Here is a 26,578-nt window from a genome sequence, read left to right on the forward strand (position 1 = left end):
GTTGAGCTTCAGTCTGGGCCAGAGTGAGAGCAACAGCTAGTTTGTGGGTTTTTTTTTTTTTTTTTTTCGGTACGCGGGCCTCTCACTGTTGTGGCCTCTCCCGTTGCGGAGCACAGGCTCCGGACGCGCAGGCGCACCGGCCATGGCTCACGGGCCCAGCCGCTCCGCGGCACGTGGGATCCTCCCGGACCGGGGCACGAACCCGCGTCCCCCGCATCGGCAGGCGGACTCTCAACCACTGCGCCACCAGGGAAGCCCTCAATGCCATTTTTACCGCCTAACCTCAGCATTCTGACTCAGAGCTCTAATGAGCAGAAATTCCCCCTGGCCCCATCTAGATAGATCCCAACCAGCATCTCTGCTCCCAGTGCTGACTATACTTGGTATCTCTTTTACACATTTTATTTTTATTTCAAAGGGTAACATTAGGAAGAGCGAATCAGGTCTCTCTCTTTTCTGCCTACAGACCACACAAGTAAATCTGCAGTTTCCTGAAAGCCTCAGACCATACTGCTCAAAAATGTCAAGAGTAAAGATGAGAGACTAGGTTAAATTTATCTTGGGATTCCTTTCAGCTGAAAGATATGTGTGAGATAAATCCATCCGTTCAACCATCCACCCACTTGTCACTTTATATATTTATTCAACTCACTTTTATTATGTACCTCCTATGACCATCACTCTTCTTGAGCATTATTACTTCATTAATCTCTCACCTTCCAGTAGATCATGAGGATAGCGCCTAGCAAAGAGTAGACAAATGAGTATTTGCTGAATGCATAAATGAGTGAACTAGGGAATGGATCTACTAGAAGAAAATTATATCCCAAAGATACGTCAGCATGACTTCCTGGTTATTCACGCCAGTGTTCTCTTCCAAATGGCAAAGATAAAATGCCGACTCTATTATTAAAAATCTTCATAAATTCAGATGCTATTATTTTGGAATCTGTGGTAATTTAGAAAAGGGCGGTATTAGCTAGGAGGAAAAAAACCTCCATAAATATTTTGAGGCAAAAAATGTGAAACATTTCAGAAATCCCTTCAAACACTTAACTAGCCTCTGTATATGTGAGTTTAAATTGTTATTTATTAATTAAAGGGATTCCTTTAAGACCTCTGCTAAGTCATTCGCTCTTGAGTAACTGAACTTTTTTTTCTTTTTTTTTTTTTCCTTCTGCGGTACGTGGGCTTCTGTTGTGGTCTCTCCCGTTGCAGAGCACAGGCTCCGGACGTGCAGGCTCAGTGGCCATGGCCCACGGGCCCAGTACTTCCGCGGCATGTGGGATCTTCTTGGACCGGGACACGAACCCGTGTCCCCAGCATTGGCAGGCGGGCTCTCAACCACTGCGCCACCAGGGAAGCCCTGAACATTTTTTAAAGCAACGCTAAATTTGAAAATGTTTTACAATTTAAGGATATTCAGATTCACCTCCTGCAACAAGTCCCAATTAAGGGAGTTTTCTCAAGTTATAAAACCTCTTACAGTGAGAGACCCTGAAGCACTTCACATGTATTGGCTTATTCATTATGCCTTTATCATAAGAAGCATGCAAGCAACAGTGGTGTCAATTCTAGATTGAAAAGAGGTGTACTAAAGCCCTTCAGCCAGGTAAAACAAGCCACGTGGGGTCCTCGGGGAAGAGAACTCCAGGCAGAAAGAATAGCTCACGCTTCAGCCCTGAAGCAGGGCTCTTACCATGGGGTCCCTGAACCTCATGTAGGTCCACAGACGGAATTCAGGGGTTTGTGACCTTTCCACTTCAGCTGAGATTTAGCATTTCCATCAACTAGGAACATAAGCAACAAACCAAGGTAGCAGTACCTTGGACAAAAATATCTGGAAATCACAGATATTTTCATATCATGTTATAATTCTTACAGATATCTCACAATATCTTTTATAACATCACTACTTCAAAACCATGGTATTTATTGGATGAATGTTAACTTTTCAATTGAATGCATTAGTAAAGAAACATATTATTAGATTGCATACTTGCTTTATTACTATTGTGTTATGGGTATTTTGATTATAATTGGTTTTCTTTGTAATATATAGTCTGCATCTGAAAACACTGTTCTGAGAAGCAGTCCCCTAGGCTTCATCAGACTAGACTTCAGGGCATGTTTCTCTTATTTTGGAAAAAGATAAAAGAACACTGTGGCTGCAGGGATGTGAGCAAGGTCAGAGAAATGGCAGGTCGGGTGGGGGCTCAGATCACAGAAAGTCTTATAGGTCATTGTAAGTCTCTTTTTATTCTAAAGGCTTTGAAGAGTTGTGTGTTCTGACTCTTGATTTTAAAGGATTACTCTGACTGCTACGTTGAGAGTAGATTGTAGGGGGCAAGGGCAGAGAGGGAGACCAGTGAGGAGGCTGTGATTACAATCCAGCCTAGTGGTGATGGTGGGTTGGAGCAGCTTGGTAGCAACTGAAGTGGTAAGAAATGTTCAGATTCTGGATATATTTTGAAGGTGGATATATTTTGAAGGATTTCTCTGGGGAATGGGGGATTGATGGATAGAGGGCTATGTCAGAGAGAAATGTAGGTCATATATGATGTCAGGGCTTCCCTGGTGGCGCAGTGGTTAAGAGCTCGCCTGCTGATGCAGGAGACACGGGTTCGTGCCCCGGTCTGGGAAGATCCCACATGCCGCGAAGCGGCTGGGCCCATGAGCCATGGCCGTTGAGCCTGCGCGTCCAGAGCCTGTGCTCCGCAATGGGAGAGGCCACAACAGGGAGAGGACTGCGTACTGCAAAAAAAAAAAAAAAAAAAAAAAAAAGATGTCAAAATTTTAGGCTCAGGCAACTGAAATAAAGGCACTGCCATTCTCTGAGAGTCAGAGAAAAACTCCATGAAGAAGCAATTTTGGGAGCAAAACTCACATTCAGTATTGGATAAGTTAGGTTTGAAACATCTGATATTCACTGGGAGATGCTGAACAGGCACTTGGATCTGTTCACCTAGAGCTTAGAGGAAAGGTTGGGGTTGGAAATACAAATCAAGGAGTTGTCAGTATACAGATGACATTTGAATCCTTGAGCATGAATGAGATTGATGAGAAAATGAGTACAGCTGGAGAGGAGAAAATGTCTGAGGACTAGTCCTGAGGTACCTTAACTTAGAGATCAGAGATGTGAGGCTAAGTCAGCAGAGGAGGCTAAAAAGGAACAGGTGATACGGTGGGCATAGAACCAGGACTGTGGTTTCCCAGAAGCTGAGGAGAAAATATTTCAAGAAGGAGGGAATAGCAACTGTCAAATGTAATCAGTGTCAAAGGGCCAAGCAAAAGTTCTGAGGATTGACCACTGAATTGGCAATGCACAGACTTACATGGTGGGCCTGTTGGTAACCTTGACGACAGCTCTGAAGGCTGAGTGGTGCAGATAAACTTGGCTGGAGTGAGCTCACGGGAGGATGAAATTGGAGACTGTACAAACTACTCTTGAGGCGTTTTGCTATGATGGAAATCGAGGAATGAGGCAGGGGGAGAGTGGAGTCAAGATCAGGTTATCTAAAGGTGGCTTCACCCACCTGGAATTTGCAAAATCTTTCTGTTAGCCCTGCTCCTACCCTGGCCTTCCTTTCACTCTTTGATTCCCTACCATCTATTTTCAACATGGTAGCCAGAGTGTTTCTCCTAAAACGTAAGTCAGATCATGCCATCCCTCCAATGGCTTCCATCTCATTCAGAATAAAAAACAAAGTGCTTAGGGCTTCCCTGGTGGCACAGTGGTTGAGAGTCCTCCTGCTGATGCAGGGGACGTGGGTTCGTGCCCCGGTCCGGGAAGATCCCACATGCCATGGAGCGGCTGGGCCCGTGAGCCATGGCCGCTGAGCCTGCACGTCTGGAGCCTGTGCTCCGCAACGGGACAGGCCACAACAGTGAGAGGCCCGCGTACCACAAAACAAAACAAAACAACAAAGTGCTTATGATGGCTTATATGGCGCTACATGATCTGCCTTTACCATCTCAAAGAAAACGGAAAAAAAAAGTTCTGAGAGCCAGAGAAAGACAGATTCTTGATGAAATCATTTATGTTCCTGAATCCAGATGTGTCCAAAGTTAGCTGCACCCTAGGACTTTTCAGTTTCCAGAGCCAGTAACTTCTCTATTTTTCTTGAGCCAGTTCGAGGTGGGTCTCTGACACTTGTAACCATGGGCGTCTGGACTAAAAACATAGGTATGAAAACAACCCAGATGGCCAAATGGCCACAGCAGCACGCACTTCTGGGAACAAACTGGCATCATCGTGTTCCAAAAGAAAATGTCCGAGATAAGAAGTTTGCAATGAGGAGGGTGAGAATATGTCCCAACCTCTTCCTCCTCACTCTACACAACTAACCTGGCCAAGTTCATCAGCTTTTAAGAACACAGTGATAATTCCTATGCTGACAATGGCCACATCTGCGTGTCCAAGCTGAATCTGTCCCTCGAGTTCAACACCAACTGGACGTCTCCCATCTGCGAGTCCCAAAGGTGCCTCAAATGCTGTAAGTCCCACAGCAAATTCGTTCTCCCTCTCCTCTTACCTCCCCGTAGGCTTGTTCCGCCTCATCATTTTGGCACCGCATCTATCCAACCTCCCCACCTCGGAGCCTCAGAGCTACGCTCGGATCTCGCCTCCATATCCTCCATGTTTCATTTGCCACCAAGTTAGAAAAAAAGTCACTTCTAACTTAGGATGTTCCTGGATCATCTCCTCTTCTCCATTCTCATGGTCAGTGCTGTGGCTCAGGGCCAGAGTTCCTGCCTTAGTTACTGAAACAACCTCTTAGCTAGATTCCCTACTTCCCACAATTCTTTATTTAAAATTTTTATTGGAGTATAGTTGATTTACAATGTTCTGTTAGTTTCAGGTGTACAGCAAAGTGAAACAGTTATACATATACGTATATCCACTCTTCTTTAGATTCTTTTCCCAAATAGGTCATTACAGAGTAGTGAGTACCTCCTAGACCATTGGTGAGAGTGTAAATTGGGACAACCATTATGGAGAACAGTATGGAGGTTCCTTAAAAAACTAATTACAGAACTACAGTATGATCCAGCAATCCCACTCCTGGGCCAACAATTCTTCACGCAAAGTCAGAGGGAGCCAAGTGCTGAGCCCTGACTGCCTTCAGAAGCTTGTGGCCCTGGCATTGTCAGTTCCACAACCCTTAGCTCCAGCCACACTCCTAGGCTGACTTTCCAATCCTCCTGCCGGGTCTCTCCTTGCACAGACCTCAGACTGTAGCCAATTCCATGTCCTGCAGCAAGCCTGCCCTTGCATGCCAGCTGTCCTCACTCATGCTCTTCACTCTGGAATGTTCCTACCTTTTCATCTTCATGGGCCTGGTCACACCTCCTGGGACCTCCCACACGGAGCTGCTTGTCTACTCCTCCCAGTTCCTACAGTGTTTTATTCGTGCGGACACTATTGCATTGACAACGTTATGTCATGGTCAGTATCGCGTCATTCTGGGAGCTCCTTGCTGTCAGCTGAGCATGTAGGAGGTGCTCGGAAGAGTGTATCGAATTGAAAGCTTTCGGGCTCTTCTTGGAGACGGCCATTCTGACCGGTGTGACGTGATACCTCATTGTAGTTTTGATTTGCATTTCTCTAATAATTAGTGATGTCGAGCAAAATTGGGTCATTTGTAGACATGTGGGTGGACCTAGAGTCTGTCATACAGGGTGAAGTAAGTCAGAAAGAGAAAAACAAATATCGTATATTAACGTATATTAATGTATTAATATACATTAATATATATATTAATATATATAATATATATTTAATATACATTAATATACATACATATTAATGTATGTGGAATCTAGAAAAATGGTACTGATGAAGTTATTTGTAGGGCAGGAATAGAGATGCAGACATAGAGAACGGACATGTGGACATGAGGGGGGAAGGGGAGGGGGAGATGAATTAGGAGATTAGGACTGACATATATACACTACCATGTGCAAAACAGATAGCTAGTGGGAACCTGCTCTATAGCACAGGGAGCTCAGCTCGGTGCTCTGTGATGACCTAGATGGGTGGGATGGGGGCGGCTGTGGGAGGGAGGTCCAAGAGGGAGGGGATCGATGTATACGTATAGCTGATTCACTTCGGTGTACAGCAGAAACTAACACAACATTGTAAAGCAATTATACTCCAATAATAATAATAATAATAATAAAGCGTTCAGGCTCTTGTTATGGACTGGATGTTCATGCTTCATTCCTCCCACCTCCACCACCAAATTCATCTGTTGAAGCCCTAACTGCCCATAGGATGGCATTTGGAAATGGGGCTTTGGGAAGGTAATGAGCTTTAGATGAGTTCATGAGGGTGCATCTCCCATGATGGGATGAGTACCTTTATTAAAAAAAAGGAAGATACTGGAGATCTCTCTCTCTTTCCATCATGTGAGGAAACAATGAGAAGATGGCTGTCCGTAAGCCAGGAGGAGTTCTCACCAGACACCAAGCCTTCAGGCACCTTGACCTTGGACTTCCCAGGCTCCAACACTGGGAGAAATAAATGTCTGCTGTTTTAGCCACCCAGTCTATGGTATTTTGGTATAACAGCCTAAACTAAGGCAGCTGTAGAGGAGGACTTGACTTTGGGGTTGTGGCCTGTCATGGGGCTCACCCGTCCTTAAGGCCTTAGGAAACCGGTTCTGCTGCATTCACACCCCAGGCTGGCTGAGACCCTAAGGGAAGGACATCACCTTAGAACATCTAGCGGGGCACAGTCTCAATTCCTGCAGTGCCGTCCTGCTCTGGCTGCACCAGCTCGGAGCGACCAGGCTCTTCTGGCTACCCAGGGCTCCTGACAACCTCCAGAGCCTCTCTGCAGTTCAGCCGACCCAAAGTCTGAGCTGCAGGTGATTCCACGAGGGGAATGAGCTCCCGTTTCAGGGTGCTCCCTGAAGACACCCCACCTCTGTCGTTCTGAAACGCAGAGCAGGGACTGGTGAGGATGGTGGTGTGAACGCTGGGCTCAGGAATTCTGTGGTTCATCTCAGCAGAACTTACCGTTCAGCAGAAATTTTTTTAAAAAGGGAAATCTCCCAGCATGATGTTTTTGGAGTCCATTTTGGTCACTAGTTATTGTGATTCTCTGTGACTTCCTAGTTGCTTTCAGTCTCCTGTGCCTGTGCTTACATCACTTGGTGTAGGAGACGACACATCTGCCACTCAGACTGTCCCCCCACCAACAAACGCAGACAAGACCCATCCATCCTCTGAGTGCTCTGGAAGTGCCTACTATGTGCCCGCACTCCTCTAGGTACTGGGGTCCTAGCTTTGCTGGAATGCTTAGGCTTTCAGCAGAGTACAAGGAGGGTAAGACTCCTCTCAGGAGTCGGCCTCTTTTTTCAGCAATCTAAGGAGACACACTCTATGGGCCTCTCACTTCGTATGAGGCCTCAGGCAACCATCAGCCAGCGAGTTTCCTCAGGGCTGAGACATGCATATTGACCTCAGGAACCCCAGAGCAGTGCATTACACACAGCAGGCGTGTTGAAATAAATTGAATGGAACAAACTACAGGTCAGAGAAATTGTTCTGATCTACAGTATATAACTCTGGTTTTCTTTTTTCTTTCTTTTCTTTTTCTTAAGCTTTAGAGCTCTTTCATTTAATTTTTTTAAAAAATATTTATTTTTATCTTTTGGCCACATGGGGTTTTAGCTGCAGAGCGCAGGCTCTTCGTGGCGGCACACAGGCTTCTCTCTAGCTGAGGCATACGGGCTCAGTAGTTGTGGCGCACGAACTTAGCTGCCCCGCGACACATGAGATCTTAGTTCCCCGACCAGGGATCGAACCCGTGTCCCCTGCATCGGAAGGCGGATTCTTAACCACTGGACCACCAGGGAAGTCCCTCTGGTTGTCTTCTAAAGAGGGTGATGCTTCTCCTTCAGAATATCTTGCAAGGTTTAGATGTGTGCATTTGTAGGCAGGGGCTGCGTAAGAGGGAGAGAAGAATCTAGAGTTCCTATGGCGATCCCAGGAGGTTAGGGGTGAGGACGGGAAGGCTGAGGGTGAAGGAGAACAGGGAGAAGAAGGGCTGAGTCATGGCATGCCTTTTCCATGATCCCTGCATCTTCGGCCTTGCTTGAAAACCTTGCCAAATGCTTGGTATTAATGGATGCCCTCCTATGAGCAGAAACCAGTCACGGAAGTGAATTTTTCATCCTTGGTTGATGGAGGGCAAAAGAGAGACCATATCAGGTCGGTACAAGAGAGAGTGAGCAGAGGGTCCAGGGCAGTGAAAGCCCCCCAAAACTATCCGAAGTCACTTCCAGGAGGCTTTGGAATCTCCAAACCCTTCTGGAACTGACAGGGGTCAGAGACAATTTAAACCTAAACCTCCACATGACAAGGGTATGATACTGAGTTTACACAGATAGTAATGTTCTACACAGATAAGGAATTTCAGAAAACAAAACTAAACTTGGCAGCTTTTTAGATGTAAAGGGGGAGAGAAACGTCCCCAGTGCTGAGGAAAGGAGCTGACCCTGCAACTCAACACCTAGAGCATCACTGCACCTGTGAATGTTTTCAAAGAACCGCAGAAGCCAGAGGAAACTCAGATAGAATTCTTTATGGTCTTTCAAACCTACAAACGTTTGCTCTGTTGAAACAGCCATAACATGTCAGAAATAGTTTAAACTTATTTATCTAACCTCAAAGACAGGCTATTTCCCCCAAGACTTACAGCTCTGAAATATTCAACGTTCTGTTTCCACAATGCTGAAATCGTTTTTGAAAGGTAAATGTTATGGGAAAAAAGTTCAGATCTGGAGGGGCTGCGAAAAACACGTGTTGCAAAAAGCCTGCACCTCTGGGGTGTCTTTAAAATAGTCACTGTTTAAAGACAAATTTCCTTCACCCTTGAAGGGCTCATGAAATATTCTATACTATAAAATCCTTGGCCTCTTCAGAGGCTATATTTTTCTATCAATGTATCACATATATTACACTTGTATGTTTTGGTCATTGGTTTGTTTCCTCCAGCTACTCAACACTCATACTGTCTTTTTTTTCACAGATGAAAACTGAACATTTAAGCTACCATTAGTCACCTCCAGGGAATGGGAAGAAATTATGTTGCCAGTTTATAAGATTAGAGGCAAACTGAACACAGTGTAGGCAAAGCAGAAAGGGAACCGTTACTAATCGATGAAACAAATGAACAAGAGTTCACAGTTTCAGTGTCAAAGAGAATATCTCAAAGCTACTAGCACAAAAGGCATATACCCTTCTTGACTGGCGGGTCAGTCTTCACAATGCAGTACATTTTGCAAGGCATTTCCCTCTTTTGAGTTAACTGCATACCCTTTTGTTCTTTTGGCAATAGATATGTAACTATGTTTTCTGCATATAAAGAATTATCCTTCAATGAGGTCATATTCAGAACTTCCTCCAAATATAAGGCTCTGGCTTTTACCATTCACAGAATTCTCTTGAATAGCTATGGAAGTACGTCCTCTTTAGTAGAATTATGTTAACAGATTGGCATAATCAGGTCCCCAAGTAGTTTGATCTGAGGACCTTAGAAACAATCTGGGTCATAGCATCGATCCCCAATTCCATAATCAAGAGTCTTTCCTCAAAGGTTTTTAAAAGGTGTCTATTTTGCCATAGAGGAAGGGTGCTAGCAAGTCCTCTTCCTGGTGTGGTCATCCCTGACCTCTCAGCAACCCTGGACTCCCGCTTTGCTTGGGACTGAGCAGATCTCTTTAACTCCAACAGTCGTATCTCACAAGCACTACACAGTTCACTGCTGGATAGTGTCCTCTGGGGTCCCGTTTATAGGCTAGAAAGGACCCCTGGGAGTTATTCTATATATTATCTGAAAACAGAAAACCTCCAGTGGTTCCCTGAAGAACAAGACTCAAAGTCAAAGCTGGTGCAAATCAAGCACAGGGATGCATGCTGGAGTTTACAAGTGGTGACAACCACTGACCCCAGCACAGGGAATTCCTCAACAGCAGCTGAAATGGGGATAATCTTGGGACATTCGGAGGCCCTTTCTGATAAACATCAATTTTGGTAATCTATCAATGTAACGTTCGGACGTGGATGGACAAATAGCTTTGATACATTCCTTAAAAGCTACATTCAATGTATGGCTTGTTTGGAAGTTATACACCATGACCTACAAGTTTATCTCGCTGCGGCCACCAGCAAACCCTGGGAACTACGTGTGGGCTGCTGTCAGTGGAGCTCCCGGGGTGATCTCTCAAGGCCTGGTTGACTCCCCAAGGCTACCTTTCCTCCTCCCTCAAGGCATTGACACTTCTCTTGTGTCTCTTAGCTGCCCCACTTACCCTGTTGAGCAGTTCCTCTCTCCTGAGGAGTGATGGGGAGTAAGATTCAGTTTTCCTAGCTCCATAGCCTTTTCACTTCTTGGAGGAGAAAAGCACAAAAGCCCTTCACTGTACGGGTACCACTGCTCACAACAGCTCACCCTCCGGCCCTGGGAACCTCACCGTTCTCACCTCACTGTAGGTGATGCTAAGATTTTCTACGTGCCTTCTCTCCACTAGGGACTTAGTTGCTATTCTCCTTTATCACGTGGAAAATTTCTACTAATTCTTAAAGAGCCACCTTAAGCCCACTCTTCCATGACCCCCTCTGACACTGAAGCTGATTCCTCCTTTGTGGACCTTTGAACATGCTGACATGCCTATTCCACCTTCAGAATGAGCCCAGAGCATGGCCCCGGCCCTGCCATTTAACCCCAGTTTCTGGTTCACTCCTTGTTACCCACTGTTCCCTGAGGGAGAGTCTCTCATTTTGAGATAGCATTTGAGATAAGTCCCAGGAAACACTTTGGTCCCACTTACTGGATAAAGCATTGGCTCTTTACCTTAACCTTGGCTACACATTGGAATCTTCTTGGGAGCTTTAAAAAACCTTGATTCCCAGGCCATACCGAGGACAAATTAAATCAGACTCTCTCAGGGCAGGGTGGGCTGGGGTTGGAGGTGATGTCCAGGCCTGAACTGACACTACCCATGGTAATAAAATGGCTTGAGCAGATTGTCTGTCAGTCATGAAAATGAACACATGGGTATTCAATTATCAAATACATAACTGGCAGGAATAAATGAATGAAAAATAAGAAGAAACAGAGGGGCTCCTAATTTGAGATGTTACTAAAGATGCTGAAATTCTATTCTGGTCCTCTGTTATCGCACCCTAATGTGGGGTGTTCTCCTCACAGTGACTCTTTTTCTAACATCAATAGTTCCTGAATGCCTTTTTCAGGCTGTACCGAGAAGCTTTTTAAAATTTCTGGAGGTTGAATTCCAACTAAATTTCCTCTCCTCAAGTCCCCACCTTCTGTGGGTCCTGTGCACCCTGCTCTCTCTCTAGGAAGGCGCGATTAGGGCAAAGGAGTGAACGTGGACAAACAAGACATCCGAGGGCTTCTGATGGTTCTGTGTGTTTAACACGAGAAGGATTCCTTCAGCCTCCACAGCTATCCTGAGCTCTCCACCCATGTCCAGGGGATCTCAGAGCATAAAAGAGCTGAAGTTGAGACCCCTGGGGGGCAGAGAGCAAGTAGGTCCTTTCTAACAAGCAGATACGATTGGTTTGAGGCGTTGCCTCTTACTGCCTTTAAAGAAAAGCTCCCCAGGTGCTCCCTAGCAGATCTCAGACAGGTCTGGGGAGCTCAGCACCGACCACTCTGGCTTCCGCTCCGACAGCATCTGAGGAGCCAAGAGGACACAGGACCCGCCCCAGGCACCACGCGGAGACCCCGGGGAGTGAAGCAACTTGTCACATTAGAAACCTGAGCTTCAGAAGATCACCAAGAGAAGACCTGAAGTCGGAAAGCAAAGAGGAGGAGCCCAGGAGGAACCCTGCCCACGGGATCAACAGGCTCCCCCAGGACCCAGTCATTACAATTTAGGTGGGCTTAATTCGTCTTCATATCAGAACTGTGGTAATGAAAAAAAACCATGCGGGTAAAAGCTATCATGGCAGAGAGCTTATATATTAGTTTGGGAGTCATAAGCCCTATTCTAGTGTTCCAACCAGTGGCTTTCAAACAGTAGCAGAACCGATTCTTAACCTTTTTTAAAAATGTATATATAAGGAGGTCCAATTCACAAAACTGCAGAAATGTGGAGGTCTCTTAGTTGTACTGTATGCTGTGGGAGAGGGTAGGTAGGGTTGAAAGGTAAGTTTGGGGTCCCTGACAAGGTTCCATGGAACCTACAGTTTGAAACTCAGTTTCTCCACTGGTCTGTTGATGGCGCATAGAAGAAAGGTGCATGGTTGTTTGGAGGACAGAGAATAAATGGGCACAACGTGAAATTACATGATAAAAGGCCTTGTGGGTCAGCTGTTTTTACAATGTGAAGGGGTGAAGGTTAACACAGGGCTGGGTGTCTGTGAAGTTTTCAGGGCAGAGAAACATATTGGTGGGACTGACGACACAAGTGGGGAATAGATATTTGGGGAGGAAAGAAGTGTTGCTGATGACAGGACTGGCCCACGAGAGCTGTGGTCTGAATGCTTCAAGAGATGGTGGGACTCAGTCTCTGCAGACACAGAAGCCTAAGCACATGGCTTTTTGCAGTAAGTATGAGATTTGATAGGTGCTTGAACAGCCCTTTCTGGTTTTCATTCTGCACATGTAGCTACCTTATGCCAGCATTTCCTTCTACTTCTTGACTGTGTAGAGATTCACGTTTCCTCCAAATGGGAGATTGAGATGGATCAAAGGAGTAGAAAATCATGTTCCAAGGAGCATTCAGAATCTTCAGCGGATCTTCAAAGAACAGACAATTGCTTTACATAATCCAAGTATGAGTACAAAGAGGTCTGGGGCAAGTATATCAAGGGTTAGGTGAGGCAGCGGGGAGTCATTACCGCACGGTGCATGACTCTCCATGTTCCTTTCCTACTACTGCAGTGATGGGCGAGGCATGCATCAAGGTAGGGTCTCAATCCTCCTGGGGGCAGACGGGGGACACTCAGGTAGACCTCTGGCCTAACACTGGCTGGCATCCTGCAGGCTGGCGAGAGGCCAGCCTCTCCGCGGACTCAGCCTGGATCCTAGACCTCCCACCATGGGTCAGTTCTCCGGTGGGCCCTGGCTGCTGCTCATACCTGATCCTCTGACACCCTGTCCCTAGGCTGCAGCACTTCCAAAGTCCTGCCTCAGACCTCTGCTTTGACAGTCTCCTCTCTGATCAGACCACCTGGGTGCCCATTCTGCTGTCTCAAGCCCAGAGCCGCCTCCTCCCTCCAGTTCCTTTGGAGTCACACAGACTTGGGATTAAATCTTAGCTCCCACACTCATTACATATATACACACGGGTAAGTAACTGCACGTAGGGGCGTTGCTGGCAGTCCAGTGGCTAAGGCTTCTCCTTCCAATGCGGGGGGGCGGGTTCAATCCCTGGGCAGGGAGCTAAGATCTCACATGGCTCGCGGCCAAAAAACCGAAACATAAAACAGAAGCAATATGGTTAACAAGTTCAATAAAGACTTTTAAAATGGTCCACGTCAAAAAACAAAAATAATCTTAAAAAAAAAGGAATTGCACATCCCTGAGCATGTTTACTCTTTAGCAACACAAAGATAATGATAATATCCACCTCATAGCCTATTCAAGCTGACACATATTAGGTACTCAAGTTATTGTTATCTGGGGTGATGAGTGTTGATGGTTTTTCAATATGTTTCTTACTGAGATGCTGCCTGTCCGCGTATAATCCTTAGCTCTTTGCAATGTAGTTTCTCTCCATGTTTGGCTTACCTCTGTGCCAACGTCCCAGCCCTAGCCTGGTGATGACTGTGTCCCAGATCCTCAATTAATGACACATCCATTGCTAACTGCTTGATATGTCTGCACTTTCTTGGATAAGCTCTCCAGAGGCATGGAATCCTAATTTAATATCTTGAGTGACTGGCTCCACGATCCAATCGATGACCAGCGATGCGATTTCACTGAAGTTAATTTATGGCTTTCTGCAGTTTCTTTTCCCCCCAACTCTGCATCCATACTGTAGACAGAATGTTCTTTTTAAACACAGATTGGGAGATAGCCTCATACACCAGAGGGAAGACAGAAGAAGCAAGAAGAACTACAATCCTGCAGCCTGTGGAAAAAAAACCACATTCACAGAAAGACAGACAAGATGAAAAGGCAGAGGGCTATGTACCAGATGAAGGAACAAGATAAAACTCCAGAAAAACAATTAAATGAAGTGGAGATAGGCAACCTTCCAGAAAAAGAAATCAGAATAATGATAGTGATGATGATCCAGGACCTCGGAAAAAGAATGGAGGCAGAGATCGCGAAGATGCAAGAAATATTTAACAAAAACCTAAAAGAATTAAAGAACAAACAGAGATGAACAATACAATAACTGAAATGAAAACTACACTAGAAGAATCAATAACAGAATAACTGAGGCAGAAGAACGGATAAGTGACCTGGAAGACAGAATGGTGGAATTTACTGCTGTGGAACAGAATAAAGAAAAAAGAATGAAAAGAAATGAAGACAGCCTAAGAGACCTCTGGGACAACATTAAACACACCAACATTCATATTATAGGGGTCCCAGAAGGAGAAGAGAGAGAGAAAGGACCCGAGAAAACATTTGAAGAGATTATAGTCGAAAACTTCCCTAACATGGGAAAGGAAATAGCCACGCAAGTCCAGGAAGCGCAGAGAGTCCCATACAGGTTAAACCCAAGGAGAAACACACTGAGACACATAGTAATCAAACTGGCAAAAATTAAAGACAAAGAAAAATTATTAAAAGCAGCAAGGGAAAAATGACAAATAACATACAATGGAGCTCCCCTAAGGTTAACAGATGATTTCTCAGCAGAAACTCTACAAGCCAGAAGGGAGTGGCATGATATACTTAAAGTGATGAAAGGGAAGAACCTAAAACCAAGATTACTCTATCTGGCAAGGATCTCATTCAGATTCGATGGAGAAATCAAAAGCTTTACAGGCAAGCAAAAGCTAAGAGAATTCAGCACCACCAAACCAGCTCTACAACAAATGCTAAAGGAACTTCTCTAAGTGGAAAACACAACAGAAGAAAAGGACCTACAAAAACAAACCCCAAACAATTAAGAAAATGGTAATAGGAACAAACATATCGATAACTACCCTAAACGTGGTAAGTGCTCCAACCAAAAGACACAGGCTTGCTGAACGGATACAAAAACAAGACCCATATATATGCTGTCCACAAGAGACCCACTTCAGACTTAGGGACACATTCAGACTGAAAGTGAGGGGATGGAAAAAAGATATTCCATGCAAATGGAAATCAAAAGAAAGCTCGAGTAGCAATACTCATATCAGATAAAATAGACTCAAAAATAAAGAATGTTACAAGAGACAAGGAAGGACACTACATAATGATCAGGGGATCAATCCAAGAAGAAGATATGACAATTATAAATGTATATGCACCCAACATAGGAGCACCTCAATACGTAAGGCAACTGCTAACAGCTCTAAAAGAGGAAATTGACAGTAACACAATAATAGTGGGGGACTTTAACATCTCACTTACACCAATGGACAGATCATCCAAAATGAAAATAAATAAGGAAACAAAAGCTTTAATTGCTATTTAATTTAATTGCTATTTATAGGACATTCCATCCAAAAACAGCAGATTACACTTTCTTCTCAAGTGTGCACGGAACATTCTCCAGGATAGATCACATCCTGGGTCACAAATCAAGCCTCAGTAAATTTAAGAAAATTGAAATCATCAAGCATCTTTTCTGACCACACTACGAGATTAGAAATGAATTACAGGGAAAAAAACGTAAAAAACACAAACACATGGAGGTGAATCAATACGTTACGAAATAACCAAAAGATCACTGACAAAATCAAAGAGGAAATCAAAAAATACCTAGAGACAAATGACAATGAAAACATGACGATCCAAAACCTATGGGATACAGCAAAAGCAGTTCTAAGTGGGAAGTTTATAGCTATACAAGCCTACCTCAAGAAACAAGAAAAATCTCAAATAAACAATCTAACCTTACACCTAAAGGAACTAGAGAAAGAGCAAACAAAACCCAAAGTTAGCAGAAGGAAAGAAATCATAAAGATCAGAGCACAAATAAATGAAATAGAAACAAGGAAAACAATAGCAAAGATCAATAAAGCGGGTTCTTCGAGAAGATAAACAAAACTGATAAACCAGTAGCCAGACTCATCAAGAAAAAAGGAGAGGACTCAAATCAATAAAATTAGAAATGAAAAAGGAGAAGTTACAACAGACACCACAGAAATACAAAGCATCCTAAGAGACTACTATGAGCAACTCTATGCCAATAAAATGGACAACCTGGAAGAAATGGACAAATTCTTAGAAAGGTATAACCTTCGAAGACTGAACCAGAAAGAAATAGAAAATATGAACAGACCAATCGCAAGCAATGAAATTGAAACTGTGATTAAAAATCTTCCAACAAACAAAAGTCCAGGACCAGATGGCTTCACAGGTGAATTCTATCAAACATTTAGAGAAGAGCTAACACCCATCCTTCTCAAACTCTTGCAAAACATTGCAGAGGAAGGAACACTCCCAAACTCATTCTATGAGGCCACCATCACCCTGATACCAAAACCAGACAAAGATACTACAAAAGAAGAAAATTACACACCAATACCACTGATGAATATAGATGCAAAATTCCTCAACCAAATACTAGCAAACAGAATCCAACAACACATTAAAAGGATCATACATTATGAGCAAGTGGGATTTATCCCAGAGATGCAAGGATTCTTCAATATATGCAAATCAATCAATGTGATACACCATATTAACAGATTGAAGAATAAAAACCATATGATCATCTCAATAGATGCAGAAAAAGTTTTGACAAATTTCAACACCCATTTATAATAAAAACTCTCCAAAAAGTGGGCACAGAGGGAACCTATCTCAACATAATAAAGGCCATATATGACAAACCCACAGCAAACATCATTCTCAATGGTGAAAAACTGAAAGCATTTCCTCTAAGATCAGGAAGAAGACACGGATGTCCACTCTCACCACTATTACTCAACATAGTTTTGGAAGTCCTAGCCACGTCAATCAGAGAAGAAAAAGAAATAAAAGGAATACAAATTGGAAAAGAAGAAGTAAAACTGTCACTGTTTGCAGATGACATGATACTATACATAGAGAATACTAAAGATGCCACCAGAAAACTACTAGAACTAATCAATGAATGTGGTAAAGTTGCAGGATACAAAATTAATGCACAGAAACCTCTTGCATTCCTCTATACTAATGATGAAAAATGTGAAAGAGAAATGAAGGAAACACTCCCATTTACCATTGGAACAAAAAGAATAACATACCTAGGAATAAACCTACCTAGGGAAACAAAAGACCTGTATGCAGAACACTATAAGACACTGATGAAAGAAATTAAAGATGATACCAACAGATGGAGAGATATACCCTCTTCTTGGATTGGAAGAATGAATATTGTGAAAATGACACTACTACCCAAAGCAATCTACACATTCAGTGCAATCCCTATCAAATTACCAATGGCATTTTTTACGGAACTAGAACAAAAAAATCTTAAAATTTGTATGGAGACACCAAAGACCCCAAATAGCCAACGCAGTCTTGAGGGGAAAAAAAAAAAAAAAAACGGAGCTGGAGGAATCAGACTCCCTGACTTCAGACTATACCATAAAGCTACAGTAATCAAGACAATATGGTACTGGCACAAAAACAGAAACATAGATCAATGGAACAAGATGGAAAGCCCAGAGATAAACCCACGCACCTATGGTCAACTAATCTATGACAAAGGAGGCAAGGATATACAATGGAGAAAAGACAGTCTCTTCAAAAAGTGGTGCTGGGAAAACTGGACAGCTACACGTAAAAGAATGAAATTAGAACACTCCCTAACACCATACACAAAAATAAACTCAAAATGGATTAGAGACCTAAATGTAAGACCAGACACTCTAAAACTCTTAGAGGAAAACATAGGAAGAACACTTTTTGACATAAATCACAGCAACATCTTCTTTGATCCACCTCCTAGAGTAATGGAAATAAAACAAAAATAAACAAATGGGACCTAATGAAACTTCAAAGCTTTTGCAGAGCAAAGGAATCCATAAACAAGACAGAAAGACAACCCTCAGAATGGGAGAAAATATTTGCAAACAAATCAACAGACAAACGATTAATCTCCAAAATATATAAACAGTTCATGCAGCTCAATATTAAAAAAACAAACAACCCAATCCAAAAAATGGGCAGAAGACCTAAATAGGTCTTCTTTCTCCAAAGAAGACATACAGATGGCCAAGAAGCACATGAAAAGCTGCTCAACGTCACTAATTATTAGAGAAATGTAAATCAAAACTACAATGAGGTATCACCTCACACCAGTCAGAATGGGCATCATCAGAAAATCTACAGGGCTTCCCTGGTGGCGTACCACAAAAAAAAAAAAAAAGAAAACCTACAAACAACAAATGCTGGAGAGGGTGTGGAGAAAAGGGAACCCTCTTGCACTGTTAGTGGGAATGTAAATTGATACAGCCACTATGGAGAACAGTATGAAGGTTCCTTTAAAATCTAAAAATAGAATTACCATATGTCCCAGCAATCTCACTACTGCGCATATACCCAGAGAAAACTATAATTCAAAAAGACACATGCAACCCAGTGTTCATTGCAGCACTAGTTACAATAGCCAGGTCACGGAAGCAACCTAAATGCCCATCGACTGATGAATGGATAAAGAAGATCTGGTACATGTATACAATGGACTATTACTCAGCCATAAAACGGAACAAAACTGGGTCATTTGTTGAGACGTGGATGGATCTAGAGACTGTCGTACAGAGTGAAGTAAGTCAGAAAGAGAAAAACAAATATCATATATTAACGCATATATGTGGAACCTAGAAAACTGGTACAGATGAACTGGGTTGCAGGGCAGAAATGGATACACAGATGTAGATAACAAACGTATGGACACCAAGGGGGGAAAGTGGCAGGGGGTGGTGGTGGTGGTGTGATGAATTGGGAGATTGGGATTGACATGTATACACTGATGTGTATAAAATTGATGACTAATAAGAACCTGATGTATAAATATATATATATATAATTCAAGTCAAAAAATAAAATAAAATGACCATATTGTTCAAAAACTTTAAAAAAATGAACCATAGACCTAAATGTAAAACACAAAACTATAAAACTCCTAGAAGATAACATAGTAGAAAACCTAGATGACCATGGGTATGGCAATGATTTTTAAGATATAACATCAAAGGCACAATCCATGAAAGAAAGAATTGATAAGCTAAACTTCATTAAAATAGAAAATTTCTGCTCTGTGAAAATCACTATCAAGATAATGAAAAGACAAGCCATGGAGTGGGAGATAATAGGTGTAAAAGACGCATCTTGTTAGGATAAAGTGGCAACTTTCAAGCTCCTTACATGTGTAACTGGTGTAATTTATTTTGGTATGTAGTGTGAGGTACAGACTTTAGTTTTAAATGGGTGTGCAGTTTTCTAGGCATCAATTTTAAAGATTATAACTTCAGTTTATCACGATCAAACTTCCCAGACATACTTAGAACTATTTGTGGATATTCCTTTCTGCTTAATTTGTATATATGTTCATTCATGTAGTAATGCTACAATGTTTGAATTGTAGTGGCTTTACAGTAAGTTATATAGCTGCCTGTTAATTAACAGATACTCAACTTCTAATAAAATTTATTACTTGTAAAAAAAGAAAACAAAACACAGATTGGGTCATACCATTACGCTACTTAAAATATTTCTTGGGACTTCCTTGGCGGTCCAGTGGTTAAGACTCTGTGCTTCCAATGCAGGGGGTGTGGATTTGATCCCTGATCAGGGAACTAAGATCCCACGTGCCACGCAGCAGAGCCAAACCATAATTCAAAAAGAGTCATGTACCAAAATGTTCACTGCAGCTCTATTGACAATAGCCAGGACATGGAAGCAACCTAAATGTCCATCAACAGATGAATGGATAAAGAAGATGTGGCACATATATACAATGGAATATTACTCAGCCATAAAAAGAAATGAGGGGCTTCCCTGGTGGCGCAGTGGTTGAGAATCTGCCTGCCGATGCAGGGGACACGGGTTCGTGCCCCGGTCTGGGAGGATCCCACATGCCGCGGAGCGGCTGGGCCCGTGAGCCATGGCCGCTGAGCCTGCGCGTCCGGAGCCTGTGCTCTGCAACGGGAGAGGCCACAACAGTGGGAGGCCCGCGTATCGCAAAAAAAAAAAAAAAAAAAAAAAAAGAAATGAAACTGAGTTATTTGTAATGAGGTGGATAGACCTGGAGTCTGTCATACAGAGTGAAGTAAGTCAGAAGGAGAAAAACAAATACCGTATGCTAACACATATATTTGGAATCTAAGAAAAAAAAATGTCATGAAGAGATTAGTGATAGGACGGGAATAAAACACAGACCTACTAGAGCATGGACTTGAGGATATGGGAAGGGGGAAGGGTAAGATGTGACGAAGTGAGAGAATGGCAGGGACATATATACACTATCAAATGTAAATTAGATAGCTAGTGGGAAGCTGCTGCATAGCACAGGGAGGTCACCTCTGTGCTTTGTGACCACCTAGAGGGGTGGGATAGGGAGGGAGGGAGGGAGGGTGACACAAGAGGGAAGAGATATGAGAACATATGTATATGTATAACTGATTCACTTTGTTGTAAAGGAGAAACTAACACACTATTGTAAAACAGTTATACTCCAATAAAGATGTTAAAAAATAAATATAAATAAATAAATAAATAAATAAGGTATATTAGGAAAAAAATTTTTTTTGCCTCCCCGCCTCCAATAAAAGGAAGTCCAAGGGTTTTAGCGTGGCAGTAAAAGCCCTTCACAATCTGGTCCCAATGTATACTTCCAAACCCACATCTTCCCACTCTCCCTCACACCCTCTGCTTTAAGTCATGTGGATCTGCTTATGGTTTTGCAAATAAGCCAGGAGCTCTCATGTTTCTGTGCTTTTGCATATACACTGTTTCAACAAAAATGGCCTTCCTTTTTGTTCCAAGTGGCCTGGTTATAGTGTCATCTCTTCTGTCAACCTTCTCTGATCCTCTGGGAGACTTAACTCTTCTCTCCTCCGTGTGTCTTCATAAACACTTATACTTTTGCATTTGCTATATCATGGTTTCCGTGCCTATATATCTGCAAAAACAAGATCTTATTCATCTCTGTACACTAAGGAACTAGATTGGGCTTAGTAGATGCTTAGTGAATGCTTGCTAAATGGATGGAAAGATGGATGGAATTTCCAACCTTCTGTGATTGACTGATTGATTGAATATACAGATCAGAGAGGAGAATGGTGGGAAAATTTGTGTATCATAGGCAGAAGTAGGAAAAACAAGGGAGGGGGGTAGGCTTTTTGCGTGGCAGAAGAGGTTTTAAAAATACTTTAAAACATATTAGCTATTTCAAGGATTGTATATGGTGTAAATAAGAGATAAACATAATACAGAAGAGGGGATACATTTCAAAAACTAGAGATGAAGCAAGATAACTTAGCTTTAATTTAGAATATGGTCAAAAGCACTAAAATATTCGGTTCATAAAACAAGAGGAAGCAGATTATCCTCAGGGTTTCTCTTTAAGTATTCTGAAAGTTATATGGAAAATGTTGTGGGTAAATGTATTTTTCTGGAGAGAGAGTTTTCTGCAGGGCATGGGGGGTGGTCAAAGGGATTTGTGACTTAAAGATGTTAAATCACGGCAACTGAGTTCCACATTGCATAATGTCAACCAGTAGTTGTCGGGGGAAAATAATTGTCAGACACATGAGGCTGTGTTCAGGAATTTAAGCATATAATCTTGCTGCACCACAAAAATTTTCTCAAAGTCCTCCCCTGTAAGGGAAATCATTAAAGCCAGTAAAGAAAGCTAATAATTCAGTTAGACATCAACAAAACTCTAGGCATATTTCACAGCATCTTAAGCCTAAAAAATTCTCCGGATTAAGAAGATACTGTTAAATTTATGTAATATGTTTCTTCTGAAACTGACCAGCATCTCTTAGGTATGAATGGCTTACCTTCTCTCTATTCATCGCATAGAGCACCAAGCACCCTGCTGCTACCTGCTTAGACCCTTGCTTCCCACCATCTGCTTGTACACACACTGTGTGCACTCAGCTTTGTACCTTCTACCTACTTATTTCCCCATCCTCTCCTATCAATGAGGAACTCAGAAATGACAGAGGTGTAGGGCTTAAATCTATATCACTAGTAAGTTTAGCCTTTCTAGAAAGCAATTTGCCTTATTTGCTTTAGTTCTTGTTTAAGCAATAGAGCATTACGCCTACAGCTAAAGTTCTGTCCCTAAACTTTGCTTTCTTCTTTTCTCTCCCAGGAGTACCAACAATCCTGACATTGGTATATGTCCTTCCCATGAATGTTTGTATATTTTTGCCATATAGTCATACACTCATAAATAAAATATATGATTGTACTGTAAGTTTTAACTTTACATGCTAATATATTGTATTATGATTATGATTTTAATCAGATATAATTTAAATACTATAAAATTCACCCTCTCAAAGTATACAATTCGGTGTTTTATTTTTTTTTAGTGTATTCATAAAGTCGTGCAACCATCAGTACTATCTAATTCCAGAACATTTTCATCACCGCAAAAAGAAACGCTTGCCTATTGGTCATTACTCTCCATTCTCCTGCATTTTCCTCTCCTCTTCGCCACTGGCAGCCTTTAATCGGTCTCTATGGATGTGCCTGCTCTAGACATTTCATGGATATGTAATCATACGCTGTGTGATCTTTTGTGTCTGGCTTCTTTCACTCACCATCATTTTTAAAGATTCATCCATGTTTTAGCATGTATCAATATTTCATTCCTTTTTATGACCAAATAAAATCCCATTGTATGGATATACTACATTTTCTATATTTAAGTTGTTTCCACTTTTTGGCTGTTAAAAATAAAGTAGCTATGAGCATTCTGGTACAAGTTTTTGTGTGAACATATGTTTTCATTTGTCTTGGGTATATAACTAGGAGTGGAATTGTTGGGTCAAATGTTTAACTTTGAGGGAAATTGCCAAACTGTTTTCGAAAGCATCTTCCTGGCTTAACCTCATTCCAACCTGTGGGCCAAGAGAGTTTCTTGGAGACGAAAGAGGAGCCCAACACACAAGAACACTTTAGAGCAGAGACTCAGATCAGCTGCACCTCTAATGAGCTTAAGTAATAAGAAAAACAAGCAACCCATTACACACCTAACACGAAATTATAGGATAAATAATGTTCTTGCTAAGCATTAATGCTCGAAAAAATAAAATACGCAGCTCTTGATATTTACTGGTCATTTTATTCAGACGAGCTTCCCTGTCTTACCAGAAGGTGGCAGAGAGGGTGCAGTTTAAACTCCCCATCCCTCTCGTTTTTAGAAGAAACTTATTTTTAAAAAAACAATAAGACAGGGCTTCCCTGGTGGCACAGTGGTTGAGAGTCCGCCTGCCGATGCAGGGGACGCGGGATCGTGCCCGGGTCCGGGAAGCTCCCACATGCCGCAGAGCGGCTAGGCCCGTGAGCCATGGCCGCTGAGCCTGCGCATCCGGAGCCTGTGCTCCGCAATGGGAGAGGCTACAACAGTGAGAGGCCCGCGTAATGCAAAAACCAAAAGCAAAGAATAAGACAAATAACTCTCGCAAATAACTTAGAATTTTGAACCCTTAGAAATGCAGACTCTCAGGTTCTATTACTTAATATCATGATTGGAAATATCATATAAGAGTGACTAGGGACAATCACTATTGATATCTACACCACACACATTAAATAAAACATGTTTGGCTATAAGAAAGAACTATGAATCTGTCTAAAAGGTATGAATAGATAAGCTCACTCTGATTAGTAGAAAACATTTTAAGGGCAACTGAAAAATAAAAGAAAAATTGATACATGCCGCTGACTGACAGTAATAATCTAATCTCAGTTTGCAATATGAAAGTGTAATTTTGGAAAGCAGTATTCAAGTCTGTAAATGTTATAATGCCTTCCTCTATCAAATGGGGCTGAGTTAGATGATAACTCAAGTCCCTTCTTCCACTAATATAGGGTATTTCCTATTTTAGAGATGAGAGTAGGACGGACACAGAACTCACCTATGGTCATATACTAGCTAGTGACGGATCTGTCTGTAAAACCCTTTATCAACTTCAACCCTTCCAACCCTTTATCAACTTCATCATTACTTCATCTTCACTTAAAAAGATGAATCTCCATAAAAAGCAAAGTTAGCTATGACATCTGCCCATAAGAAAACACAGTAAGTTCACTGCAGGCTTATTTAAAATGGCACATAACTCAAATGAGGTGTTTATTTTGAAAAGGAAGGAACTCCTGATGAGTTCCTGGGGTGTAGGCCATAGGGGATGACTGCCAGGTAAAAGCAAGACCAAATGGGTCCATTCCTAGTACGAGCTGAAAGGGGGGGTGGGGGGAGGAGGGAAGAGGCAGAGGAAGACTGCCAACACCGAGCTGCATCGCGGGCCTGAGGGGGCACAGCACAGGGTCCAAGGGACTGCAAGAGTCAAGGAGGGGCACACACGCTGACTGGGCCTGGCCGGAGAATAAACAAAGACAAGCTTAATGGTCTTAGCTGGAGGCTTCACTCATGAAAACACTTTCCACTGAATGCAGTCCCTGACTTACGACAGCAAATAATACACCACAGTCCTTTCAATGGCTCGTCCCCCCAAAAGCCTAATTGTAAACTATTGTGGGGAAGTAAGAAATTTAGAAATAATGTTAAAAGCTGAGGTTTCTTTTAATAGAAGTCAGGTCTATTTTGCAGAATCCTCTGAAGGTGCAGAGATGTAGAAACTCTAGACATTTGTGGCTTGGCAACTACAGAGTTCCGTTCTGCTTCTCTCCTTGCTGCAGCCAGAGAACGCCACCCGCTCTGTGATGGTAGGTGTGTTTTGCCAGAAAACTCACATATTTGTGGGTGGAGTCAGTTGGAAGGCTGGAGAGATTTTTCAAAAGTCTGCGTAGGCCAAACACTGCAGGGACTTCCAAGGGGTGAAAAATAATATCTTGGGCGTTAGCAACTTTCCACTGCTTGTGAAGCCAAGGTGCAGCTCAGGAAACATGGCAAGTAACTAACTGACAATGACAGGGAGGGAGAGCCTTAGAGCTGAATGGCCGTGTCCTAGGATCCTGTCATTACGTGCACCTTTACTCTGGTACCGAGACCAGCCGTAAGGGCTCCTCCGGTTACCCTGGGCTCTCTGGCCTCGGCAAGACTCATCTTAGGTGGCTGCAGCTCCAGGTACCCCATTAGAACTAGGAAACCAGGCAAATACAGTTCCCCAGAGAATTAAATCAACGTACAGTAAATGACAGGCACATGCAAGGTCACCCTAACATAGTAGATCTTAATTTTGAGGAGTTTATAAGTCTCTCTGAGAAACTGATCAAAGCTATTCACACAGGCCCCCTGGCCCCCATAAAATGTACGTGTGTACAGCGTATAATATTAATCTCAGTTGGGGCATGCATGGGCCCGGGGTAAGACTTAAGAATCCATGGCTTAAAGAGACAGAATGGCCCTAGATTAAGACAACGTCAGACTGAAAATGGTATTTCTATTAAAGAAAGAATGAGTCAGTTAGAAAGAAGGTTTAGCTGCTATTGTTAAACAAAGCAGAAAGAGCCGCTGAGGCACAGACTGGTGATGCTCGCCCAAGGACAGTCCAGGACAGACAGTCTAGGCCACGGGACCCTGACATTCCCACTCTCCAACCTGGCCTTGCCTAGCACAGCCTTTGTCCAGCTGGAGGACACAGCTAATGATTTCCAACAAACCTCCTTGCTCCGACTCCACACTCACCAAGCAATCACCTGCTAGAAGCTGGCCTTTTGCGCAGATCTGCCCACCGGGACAGGGTGTCCTGGTCTTGCCAATATGAGCATGCCAGTGTACAGGGCAGGTCCTGTACATGTCCTCAGAGTCTTCAATGAGAATGATTAAACTGCATTCTGTTTTACACACTGGTCTCATGAGCTGGTGTCAGCTCACCCTTGAAAGACAGATACTCTGTTGGGTGCTGGAAAATCAGATTTTAAGCTTGTAGGGCTGTCTGAGCTACCAAAATGCCAGCTGGCAACTCCCGGCCACACTGGGCTGGCCTTGTGCTCTCCCACTGGAAATGACCACTCACCTTTTACAGGACATTGGATGGTCACGTTTGGTCGCTGGGGTGCTTCCACGATGCCTCCAATCACGACGGAGAGATGGCTGTGCTCCGGTCTGGTGATATTTCTTCCAATAGCCAAGATGACAGGTGCCTCTTAATTCAAAGGGAGCAGGAAACTATGTTAGGTTCAGGCTTTTGCTCTGAGTAAACCGTGCTGCATTTAGTAAGCTTTGCTGAGTTCTTTGAGAACAGGGGCGGAGTCCTGGCTCTCTCCGTATCCCTCGTGGTGCCCCATGGGGACTTGCAC

General features: G+C 42.9%; 1 protein-coding gene across 4 annotated transcripts in view; it reads right to left on the reverse strand.

Annotated features, from left to right (window-relative positions):
• Positions 1-26,578, reverse strand: part of LOC131765356 (stabilizer of axonemal microtubules 2-like) — a 115,800-nt gene that overhangs the window by 13,327 nt on the left and 75,895 nt on the right. For all 4 annotated transcript variants that reach the window (XR_010835485.1, XR_010835486.1, XR_010835487.1 and 1 more), the window contains one exon: positions 26,296-26,424. The gene's annotated coding sequence lies outside the window, so the exon portion shown is untranslated. The remainder of the gene's footprint in view (positions 1-26,295; positions 26,425-26,578) is intronic.

Source organism: Kogia breviceps, chromosome 11 (assembly GCF_026419965.1).
Source record: "Kogia breviceps isolate mKogBre1 chromosome 11, mKogBre1 haplotype 1, whole genome shotgun sequence".
Taxonomy (NCBI): Eukaryota; Metazoa; Chordata; class Mammalia; order Artiodactyla; family Physeteridae; genus Kogia; species Kogia breviceps.